The sequence below is a fragment of the Botryllus schlosseri genome, chromosome 5 (assembly GCF_051294905.1).
Source record: "Botryllus schlosseri isolate E-star chromosome 5, Bs_hap1, whole genome shotgun sequence".
Taxonomy (NCBI): Eukaryota; Metazoa; Chordata; class Ascidiacea; order Stolidobranchia; family Styelidae; genus Botryllus; species Botryllus schlosseri.
The window spans coordinates 5,613,891-5,626,585 of NC_137240.1; positions in this window are offsets into that span (position 1 = coordinate 5,613,891).

The window sequence follows — 12,695 nt, forward strand, 5'->3', positions numbered from 1 at the left end:
TTTTTTGCAATTATATGGTGCTAGAGAGTGACATTTAGTTGGTTTTGATCGTAATTAATTATCTCCATGCGATTTTATGGTAGCGAGTCTGCTGAGTCGAGGTACAATTGCCTTGTCTAGATAAGCGTGCTACCTCCGAGAGTCATTGACAGTCTTTCGCGCTGAAGGCCGCGGGTTTACCCGACCACGCCAACTAAAATAATATTATTGTATTTGACAATATCGAGAGAAGAAGCCTTTCGGAGTCGAACCAAGCACCTTGCTCAATCTCCACTGCCACCAGACGCAGGCTACTCTGGCAACTACGAACACAATGCGAGCCGCAAGAAAACACCTTACAGCAGCTATACGGGTCATTCGCAAATCCGGACCGAAAAAGCACTTCGTCAGCCCACCCCAAAAAACGTTCGTCTTAGGCCCACACACGGCGATAGGCCAAACTTCCGGGGGCTTCGCCCCCTGACCCTATACATGCAGTTGGGTGGATGTTTCACCTGTACTTGTGAGGAAATTCATTCTACTGAGTGTAAGCAGAGAGTGTATATATATAGCTTAATCGCGCCAATAGCAAAAATGTTCGATCATTCATGACTGAATGGGTTTTATCGCAGTCGAATTCTTGGCACACCTTTCGTTGTCCCATGTTAGCCTAAACTTCATTATGTGTTGGTACGTCGTCGCGCGGTAATGGCTGACGCCGAAATCCCAATTTCAATAAATCATGCGTATTTCTCGGAGAAGGGGACCTAATAATCAAGACATTTAGTGACGTTAAATCACGCGAAGCGCGAAAAGAAATTGGAAAAATGTTGGAAAAAGTTTTTTTTTAAATGCTATGATTTATGTTCATTCGCAAAATAATTTTGGGCCCGTTTCAAGCTTGGCCCCTCTCCAATTCGGCGGTTTTGAGTGCCCCAGTTACGGTCCTGCACAAAATGAATGAATCGAAAACGAATGATCGCGCAAACTGTGCTCTTTAGCGATGAGTCAGCTCGTATCTGTTCTGTACTTGTCGCTCGCATGTCGTCAAATGACACGTCTTGAACTTCAAGTCAAATCGAACATGTTTCCCGCCCTGATGTTACCTCACAAACTTCAGTTTAATCAGTTTAAAATTTGATGTTATGTTTATTTTATCAATGGACAAGCCTTCAACATTGCATCTTGAAATTAAGGTATAAAACTGCAATATACCTGGCGGACCGGCAGGAATGTCGTCGCGGACCGGCGGTTGAGAACCACTGTTCTAGATAGATACGCAGCACGTGACTGCACGATCGGGCAGCCAGACAACTCTGGAAATCGGTATTGTTACGAGTAGGGCTGGGCACAATGATTCGAGTACTCGAATCTGAATCGAGTAATAATTTTAATGATTCGAGTCGAGTAACAAAATACGATTTTTTCGAGTAATAAAATTATACTCTCCTCGCAACTGAAAGTTATTTTATCACCGAGAGATATTGTTGGGATGCTATTTTCCACTGTGGGACCCTTGAAACCTTGATTGGGCATATCGCAGCATATGAAACATATAATACAAAGCTACGACCGTTACTGGAAAAAACATTTCGGAAGTCATGACCTTCCTACAACATGTCACAAAGTGCAATGAAATCGCTAGGGTCAAAGAAATACCAAAAGTATCTTCAAATTGCTAGGTAACAGGCATTATATCCTTTGTGGTGGCGCGAAAGGCACATATTGGAACTTTGACATATTACATTATGTTGTGACGTCATAATGAGTGATACTCGATTACTCGACTCGACTCGAAGCATATTACGTGATTCAGAATCGAATCACTCAGGTACTCGATTTTGCCCAGCCCTAGTTACGAGCAATCTGAGCGACGCAATCGGTCATTGTTATACTCCGCTGTTACTATGCGAAGCGATGCCAAATTTCGACTCGTTATTACAATTTTAGTGTAAATGCATTGCTCTGTCGAGATTATAATATATATTTTCTAAATAAGTGGGGCAGTTGCATTCGGTCAATATCACTTTTAATAAATTTGATTATCGGTCGCAAGCTATAACACTACCATATTTGTTTATGAATCTACCAGAAATTGCTTGCCCTCGCTCACTTCATCCGTGCGGTAGCGTGTTTCGCATCCGTAGTTATGCGTAAAGTAGCATGAAATCACATGACTAATTCCAGCGTCTCCTACTTACAGGCTGCCTTGACAGTTGCGGTAAAGCGGAAACTTGAATTAATACAATGTCCACACACCAATGTCATGATAACATAAACACCCTTATGATAGACGCACACATTTAACAGGCGTCTGCTGCAACTATGAATGCGTGGTACAGGGCATTTACCAACTGAGACAATAAAGGTAAATCGATTTGTTGTATACCAGAATTCTTAGATCATCAATAATTGTCTGACGTATCATTCACTGACGTATCTAGAACAAGAGCGGTCCGTCCTTGATCTCCCGCGTTTCTAAACCTAAACTAACGAAGACAATATTTCGATTGTAGAGGACAATGGAGCCGGAAGAACATGGCGAATAAAAAATAGTCATTATACCAACGCACACATGCACAATTGCACCTATGACGATGGGATTGTTGCGATACAGATATGCAGTCCGACAGATGTAACACTACGGTTATTCCTTACCTTATCATTATGGCAAGTTTTTTGTTGCAGTTGCAGTATAAAGGTCCATTTATATTTTTTCCAATAATAAGGTATGAGTTAATCAAAAAATCCCGTTGTATAATCTAACAGTTTAAGATTTGCAGGGTGTATGTTTGCTCGCTTTCTTTTCTCTCTATTCAATCGATCACGATCATGCATACACTTTTATGTTCTTTAGGTTTAGGCTAGTTCCTGCAGATCTGTGATATTTTTTACTTTCCTATTTCACGGAAGGTCCGGCGAGACCAGCGAAAATTACATTTTTTTCGGTACGCAGCCATCAAATATGGCAATGCGGGAATGATTTTCCACAAAAAGTCAAACAGCGTAACGATAATCCGTCCCTCCCATCCGCATAAAACAAGCCAAATGCCACACCCCAAAACCCCCAGTCTGCAAATTTGATCCAATGCATTGCAGAAAAACTCGGGTGTTCTCGATTTTAACAAAATCAACAGCCTGAAAAAGGTGACCCAGTGAAAATGTAATTTTCGACAGTCTCACCTCGGTGTCCGTGGAATAGGAAACTACCTCAATTTCAACGACAGAATTAATGAAGCGATCTATTTCCATATTGTCCCGACACGGTCGTGCTTATCTGGCGTTGTTGTTGTTGTTGTTGTTTATTAAAAGGAAAATTTGGCGCTTATCACCTGTTGTACTTTTGCGCAACGGAATTGCGTAATAAATGAAAAGCAGTCACTGATGGCGTGCGTATCGGACAGACAAAGCTTGTCTGAGGTGACTGAACTTCTATCTCTCAGGCCATTACGTCATGTATAATATTGAGCAGCAGTTAATCCACCACATAGGGCTGTGTTATGTAAATACTAAAAATAGTTTATAGCACGTTTGTTAAATCACTCCTTTACATTTCGCGCAAAATTTGACGCAGGTTGCAGTAAAAAAATGATTGAAAAAAAAGAGAAAAGTTGCACTATAAAATTCGTACAAACAGCATAAAACATCACGGTACACAGATACTGAGTAGGCCTATCTAGGAAACTGTCGGAATACTTATCATATACCGCCTATGATTTATGTCGACCTATATCATATGTGTCAAGAGAAGAGCAAGCTTCGCTACATTGCACAGTAGCTGAAATAGCTGAAGAGCATTTGCTCATATATACGATCGAAATTAATTCGGAAGATTCAAGTAAATCAACTTACCATCTTTTCATTATCACGACAATGATAGTTACAATCGCGACAAGTATGATTCTAAAGTCTCAAGAGCGATTTCTTAGTCTAATACATATGCAAATACGGCTAGGCATCTCATATGTTGCTAAATGTTTATCAAAATTTCTTATTTTTTATTTTCTTGTCTCAGGAAGCTATAGTAGGTAATTGTTTACACCGCTGATCTCTCAGAACAGACATCGCAGGGTTGCGTCCCGCTGCCCGTCCTCCGAAACTCAACCTAGGGAGTGGGGAAAACACATCTCACTCCCGAACCCTGAAGATGGTCACAGTCGCTGTACGACGGTCATATATGGCGTCAATCTCCAGCCTTAGTGATGATACTGATCAATGAACGATGGCAACGCCGTGCATACGAGCGGTTGTACGGTTATCGCTCTACACATATCCTGAAATGTAACCGTGATTCGATACATACATGACTGTAACAGCCGCACCCCGAACCTCTCTATAAGATCGAATGGGACCGAAAATTATCCGAGAGATGTGCCAAATTGAAATACTCCCTCGTGCTCCGCGCCTTTTGTTATGATAATAATACAATACGTTGTCGCAGGCCACGCGCAAGATTTTTTTTTAGATTTTAATATATCTATCGGCTCCTGCTGCATTCGAAAGTTTTAAAAATGGTTAATTCCAAATAAAAGTTTCTGGTAGTTGGGATAGTCTGGTCTAAGTGCGTGCAACCATGCGGTGTATATGACTGACAGACTCACGCAGTCCGGCGACTGCCATTTCAATCCTCCACATATCAAGACATAAGAAGATTCGGCCAACATGCGTTTTCATGAAATGTGCTGATAAAAAGATCGACGGCCAGGAAAACCTATGCCGCATATGATTGCCTCATGCTGATAGAAATCTCATATTTACAGTAGACTCCTGCTTAATTCGGACAGTTTAGTTACCTTCGCCTTTGACGTAATTAAACGAAGAAATGACTTTGTCCGATTTAAGCACAAAATCAATAGTTCCCTTCATGGCCGTGCGTACGTAATAAATTAATTACAGCTGCGCCATATCGCCGTAATTAGCACAGACCGCATACATTGGACATTAGTTATAAGTTCAGGTTCGGTGTATTTTACAGTATTTTCGATACCAAACCATTCGAAAAATACTGTATTCTATATTAATGCGTAACAAACGCATAAAGGGTTAGGGTTAGGATACTTATGATATCCCCACCAACGCAACTGAGTGCCGAACTGTCAAGGAAGTGTCTTTATTGTTTCCTTCGGTTAGTGAAATATTTCAGTTTTTCTGATCAACTTTCCTGTACCAATCTGTTCTATAAGATGCACGCAATTGTACCAACTTAAAATCGACAAGGAAGCTGACACGGCCTTGTATAAGCTCATTGTCGATTGGTACAGCATGGATCGTCGTTGTTTCACTATAATCATAAATCACCATCTTGTGTTAAAGCGAACGAAATACTGTTTGTTGTGTAATAACCTAACGATGGGTATTCCGAGCCTGTGTCCGAATAACCGGAGCTTTTTACGTGCAATTTTTACTTCTCTTCCGTTCTTGAGCAATGTGGCCGAATAAAGCCTGGATTAATTGGTCCCAAGAACAAATGTGAACGCAGAGTAAACTGATGCGCCCCATGAAGCATTGCCATTTCAGATTCCTGCGGATAAGTTTGAACTATTCTAATATCTTTTGACTATAGCGACAATCCTGAGAGTAGGTCACGAAAAAACAGCTCGCAAAAATGTAATAATAAAAATGTACCCGCAAAAAACGTGCAGATATTATTGACGTGCCCGTACATTTCGAACACACCAACTTATACATCAGTTCAATTGGTAATTCTTATCACGTGTGCTGAGAGAGGATCAAAAAGTGATCGTAATTGTACCAATATGTTTGTCGAATTTGACTCATGAATTTGAATTTTATTCGCGCTGGGCGCAACTAAACAGCGACGACAAACCAAATTTGCATGAGCTTATAAGATAAAGGCGTTGCCTTGCAATTCATCCATCTTATAAAGAGAGTCTGCGGCGATAAGTTTTTGAGGGACCCAGGACCAATGTTGCTGAGTTGTCGAAGTGCTGTTTTTGTAGTGATTTTATAAGGGATAATTTATTGGTGCTGATTGAGACGACATTATCTATGTCAGTCATTGGCTATTAAACTATCTTTGCGAAGATCAATGTACATATACATGATAGACCGCGACATGGATTATAATAATAATCCATACTTTATTTATTTGTTTTGCTTTTATAAGGAATAATCAATTGGTGCTGTTCGATGTTATGAGATTATCCATGTCGGTCATTGACTATTAAACTATGTTAGCGCAGACTAATGTAGGCCTACGTGATAGACCGCGACATGAAGTATAATGATAGTCCGTACTTTATTTCTTCATTCGAAAGTTCAATGTATAAATGGTGTTCGGTAATTCTCTGCTCAGCATCCTACGCTTATAAGCCAATGTGGGCAGAACATATATGCAATGGAAATCAAGACTTAGGAATGTTGCAGCGTGAATAATCAAACCCACGACATATTTGAATAGGTTGTAATTACTTGCACACAAGTATAGGCAGTACCCGACGGGTAAAGGGTCATAGTTTGAAATGGACGTATCGGTTTTCTATAGTACCTGCTTTGTCTTTGTCGGGACTCGTCGCAAAAACCACAATCTTGCTTCTTTGCACGGATACATGTGTCTTGTTGACCGGAACTAACACCACGTCGTAAGTTCTTTAACCACATGAGAGTAAATATTGGAGAGAATTATTCACAGTAGCAATATAGGTTCGGGAATATTGCAACTTGTGTCATCATAGGACCATATATGTTCGAGGGATTAATGACTACGAGCGACATTCAAAGTCCTGCATCACAGATCGAGAAACTAGGGAACGCGTCCGAGATTTCGCCATCAAAAGCTATTTAACACTAGATTGCATCGTCAAACTTTACTAAGCTGAACAATAGTATAGGTAATAATGGATTAGCCGTGTGGATAGCGGAAATCCCTATTGTAAACAATTGTAGTATAAAATGCAAATAAAAGGCAACAAATAATAGCACTTTCTATATACGAATCTGGAAATCAAAATATGCAAGGGAGTACGTACCCTAATAGAAATTATACTACTTTTCTATTCTTCATAAATCTTAGACAAAAGCATGATTGATAGATAATAATCAGTACTTATACGACAATTTTCGTTTGTTCGTCGTGATTGTAGACATAGCTGCGGGGAGCCAAGGAATTTATATGGAATATACTTATAGGGGGGAGGAGATAAGATATTTGGGTCGTTTGAATTCATTATACTTTATTTCGTGAGATAACTATTCATGTACATAACTGTGTCGCGTTAGATTTCGCAGTGGTTTGTTTATACCAGAGATGAGCGGATTTGGGATTTCTATGTCCTAATCCAATCTAAATCCGAACCTTCAAATCCAAATTCAAATCCTAATCCATAACTTTTACATATTCAAGTCCATGTCCAATCCTAATCCGATTCCAACTGGAAATTCAGAAAAAATGCTAATTTATGGAAGGGAGGGATTTGAAATTTTTCTTTCACTACCAACGATCCCCTCGATTCAAGATAACTTATTAACCAGGAGTCAATTATTAGCTGATTTAAATAAAGTTTGTCGCCATTCGCCACACGACAAATCAATCTACCAGAAAATCGGTAAATCCAATCCTAATCCTAATCAGTTCAGAAAAAAATCTCTAATCCTAATCCAATCCAAATCCTGTTTTTTCAAATCCTAATCCTAATCCATGCTCATCTCTGGTTTATACCACAGGCAATGTCTTTCAGTATTTCGGTTGTAGATGTATCCTACACATTGCAAACTGATCCATAATCCTCTTCAACCACAAATTGTAGGTTTTCCTTACTTACGAAGCTGTGAATGTTACAAAACAGGGGAGGATAAAGGCAAGAATTTCCGAAAGTCTACAATTATATATTTACTTTTCCAAGTCGCACAAACTTCTTTCTCGTGATGTATGGAGTAGCAGAGTGTTAATCTATCAGTATGTTGAAGTACTTGGACAACGATGCTGACTTATGGCATATATCCAATGGCCAGTAACTTAAAACGATGAGTCCTATACACTACTACACTAATTTCCCGACCATGTGGAATACACGATAATCTGCAAGCCATCGTGAGAACCAAATTTTTCTCTGTGTCATGAAAACCACTATACACATCTCACTAAACATCTTGTAGGCCTATAGGCTACTACAATAGTTCACTGGTGCTCAAAATGAGCTGTGCATAAACAGAGTGTAAAAATAACGAAAACTAAAAAATATAATTTTCACACCACACGAAGACATTTTAATTGATATTTATTGCAAATTCACGTGGCTTCTGTTTTTCCATATTAGATACCAGTTCAGAAATAAGAGGTTTCAGATTGGAAATTGCCATCGTATAGTTCGGTCGAACTGCAACAGCGTCATGCCAATTGCTTGATTACAGATAAGCTTATAAATATTGGAGATATGTAATTGGTATTTCAGAAGCACTGGGCTACGATTTCAAACCCCAGCTGCCTCTGCGCCCGCCACTGCATACGACGTGCCACCGCGCCAATCACAATTCGACGAGTGATCGCGCCTAATAACCCGAAACTAGTGATGGACAACGTAGTCGTATAATCCACAGCCGCAACATCAATGGGTTGACCGAGGTCGACTCCAGAATTCCTACCTAGAAGTGTTGGAGGTTTATCTAGGCTCCCCCTCGCCATCTCATCCGTGTAAGCGGTGTCATATAACAGCCTATAAATTGGGCTGGCTACAAGTCGGCAGCTACGAAACAAAAAGGAAAGAATCTATGGCCTGGTGTGTCATTCACTGAATGACCATAGTAGTCTACAAACACCAAACAATGAAGACGCTTTTATCATTGGCGTTTGTACATGATGTTGATTATAGGTCTAGTTCTTGTAAAGTCACCGGGGCAAACCTCTGAGGATCGCGACTGTTGTAGATTACCTGTGGTTTTCGTTCCGGTATCGTCACATGCTACAAGAATTATTTATATAGAAACATTCAAAGTTATCAAACCTTAACAAACCAGCAGATTCATTTGCAGTGAAAATCGTCATTATGGGACCGGTTTTTGTTATCACGTGCGCTGGAACGGATTCCGGTGCTCCAACAGAGGAAGATGAGCAAGTCACCGTGAAATGATTGAATTTGTCTTTACAAACTGAAGGAAGCGAACTATTGCGGTGACAGCAGCACTTTGCCCGCTTCCACCGAAATTGACTGCACTTATGGATACAGGATATTTCGTGTTTGGTCTCCGTTTGGATTTTATCAGCGGTATTTCCACTTCCTTATTCGAGGATAGATTGAAGGGAGGATTGGAACGATAAATTATAGCCGAACCTGTTGTTTGTATCTGTGGGAAAACATATTATTATTGAGTTATGAATAAATATTCATTATACCTCACGCAGTTGATGTCCATGACCATGACCATGCCCATGTAATCGAACATTCCGCAGAATCTACAATATCACTATGAATGCGTTCTATACTCTATTTGGCTTTCCGTTCTTGATAAAATTTATGGTTGATGGAGAAAATAATGAAAAGCATGTCTTCAGCGAATATACACTCTTATCGTTTCAAACATGTTCTAAATTTTGCAATATCGACCAATATATAAGGAATTTATCTACGAGGCCAGCTCCACTAATTTATGTATCCAAAATGAAGTGTTGTATTATTGTTCATGAAATAAGAATGATATTATTACCCGTAACGGAACCAACATTTTCGTCAAATACTGTTCGGTCGGTGTATAGTTTTGTGGTTGTGTGTGCAGCTGTTTGTCAGCCCCTCAAAACGCTAGTCGTAGGACCCTGATAGGCTGATCAACGAAACTTCTAGGGCAGTGGTTCTCAACCTTTTTGCCTTCGCGGACCCCTTTCGGACCGTCACGGACCCCGCGGACCCCCATGAAGTTTCAGTTCAAATTTAGCTGAATTATCTTGCAATCGTCATATGTCATGTGCAAATGACAACTGTAGGCTTAGTGACTTTAAACAGCAAAAAAATGACATCTCTTGAAAATATAATCATACTATTTCATGTAGAAATTGGGGAGACTTCTATTATTTTAAAGCGAATTCTGCAACTGCATCTCCTAAAATACGTCGTCGTGTCTTGAAAATTCGCGCCGTCGATTTGATGTGAACGAGTGCCAAAAATCCATTTCCACAAATATAGGTGGTGGCGAATGTAATAATAACGTGTAACGCTTCCGGAAACACATTTGGGTATGATCGCAACAAATATGGCACCAAAATTGATAAAAAGAATGACTGAACATATAACGTCAAGCCTGGTCATTTCTATCTGGCACAGGGGTGGGCAATCTGCGATGGTAGATGGGAATTTGTGCGGCCATCGACACGTAATTCAATTAGTATGTGTATGCGGCCGTCTACATGCAAGTTGAAATTACGAATTCACTCCCGAACTTTCGAGAGATTGTAATTAATCTTGAAATTTTCTTCGCGCATGGCGCGATTCAATGCGACTTCATTTTTCGATTTTAATATAGTGGCGCTCTCCGCAATCTGAACCGGAATCGGAATCGTGTGCTCCTCACGGCAGAAATTTGTTTCTGGTACATTTGGACGATACCAATATATTCCCACTATGCAAAGAATCCTGATTGGGGATCAAGAAATAACAGCATTTAACAAAGTTACTAATAACAATTGGCCCACCCGAAGATGCATTTATCATTTATAACTTGCCCTAATTTTTTGAAAACACTTCGTCTATCAACTTTACCGGGGGATCTGATAAGATGGGCTGAGAAAGGATAAATATTTGACAGTAATATGTTATACTGCTACTATAAATGACGGAATCCATTCGTGAATCAGACTAATTTCCGCGCGATCATACCCAATCTCGGTACCTATTCATAATATTACCACTCGCATTTTGCTGCGTATAATAGGCCGATATGAAACGTAAAATAGCCAAGAGTTCAATGGAAATGGACAGTTTATAGGTATTTTGCGTCCCGCTAGTTCATTACGGCTATGCCCTGGAATGCGGCAGAGTAGCCTAATCGAAATGCAGCCGTGATTAGCAAAAAGGTTGCCCACCTCCGATCTAGCACCTTATCACGAAGTTGTTCTGGAAAATGGTTGAGTATATCACAGTAGAAAATGGATTTTTGTAAACATTTCGATTTTATCGTTATTGACCTCACTCATCCAACTTTTTTCCACAATCTCCAACAAAACATCTCTAAACAGCAAAATGTTTGTATCAGTAGGCTATTGGGAATTTAGCAATTAAAATTAATCTGCACAGTTGGATATTTCATCTAAGATGGCCATTCTAATGATGTGAGCTCTGGGGTTTTACTATTGATGAAGCGAAACTGCCTTTTGCTTTTCCGAATTAAAAAAAATACAAATTAGGTTATCAACTATTTTGAGGCTTCGCGGACCCCCTGAAAATGCTTCGCGGACCCCCAGGGGTCCGCGGACCCCCGGTTGAGAACCACTGTTCTAGGGAGCTTGATCCTCCTGTTCCCTTTTATCCTGCGGCGCATATATGATCACTGCACTTTAAAAATAACATCCAGAAAAGGGAAATCTTTCCATACCCCAAAAGGTCTAATATTTGGCGATTCACAAACAAGCAAACATAAAGCGAACGCCAGATTTATCCATTCATTTTAACCGCTCATTATATGAGTATTTGGTTTCTAGTATCGAAAATATTTTTTTAGTTCATGAATGAATTCCGTCAATATAGTATTAGTTCCAATGGTGGCTTTTAGGGTAGGAGAGGTAGGCGGTCGCCTGAGGCCTCCCTGGTTGATCTACTCTCTATAGCACTCTCTTCTGAAACTGCGGTAGGGCTCATATAAACGTTGCCGTATGTGGCCGATAGACATACATAACACCGCAGTATGGGGTGTCAAAAGTTCTCCGTCCCGGGAGGAATTCTCGCACAAAAATGGCCAGACCAACGGAATGAAGTGAGTTGTCTTTACGAAAGACCGGAAAACGATATAATTCGGAGAAATGCTTGTCGATGAGATGAGTCTCTTGCAGCAATATCATGTCAGGGGGATTTGTTAGGTTGTGGATAAATTGTTTCAGCTGAGATAGTTTACGACAAATACCTCTACAATTCCATTGGATGAAACGAAGAGCATGATTAGATATTTACTTTTCAAGCGCATTGCATTGACCAGATTTGACAGCTTCCATCGCAAATTCAACGATTCATACAAGTAGGGAAAGTAACTGCGACAGATCTTGGGAGGATTAGTAAGACGGTTGACACGAAGACATAGTGGTATTTTCCTTCAATTTGGTATGACTAGCAACATGGCTAACAGCATTTTCCTTCGATTGGGTTTGACTGAGATGTCGCAAATCACCCTGGTTGGTAGCAGGAGCGGAAATGGTATGTTTGCTGCTGATCGAGATGATTTTGGTGCGACGATGATGTGGTTGTCTGGGAGATGTGGAGGAGTCGCAAGCGAGGACTTCACTATAGAAGTACTTTGAATGTGTGATTCCGGCAAAGAGGTATCGACGGTGGCCGAGTTCAACATAACCTTTGCTTCGAAATAACTAATTTGACTGCGTTCTGCGATTCAGTATAGTTCCTGTTTGGCAGGATATGAACTCACAGGGATGACCATCAATTGTTCTTATATACTTTGAAGATATAATTCGATAAATACAATTGGCTACAGAAAAGTTCACTTTGTAAGATATACATGATCTCTTAGTGTAAATACGCAAATATGATAGAACGGCTAGAGAT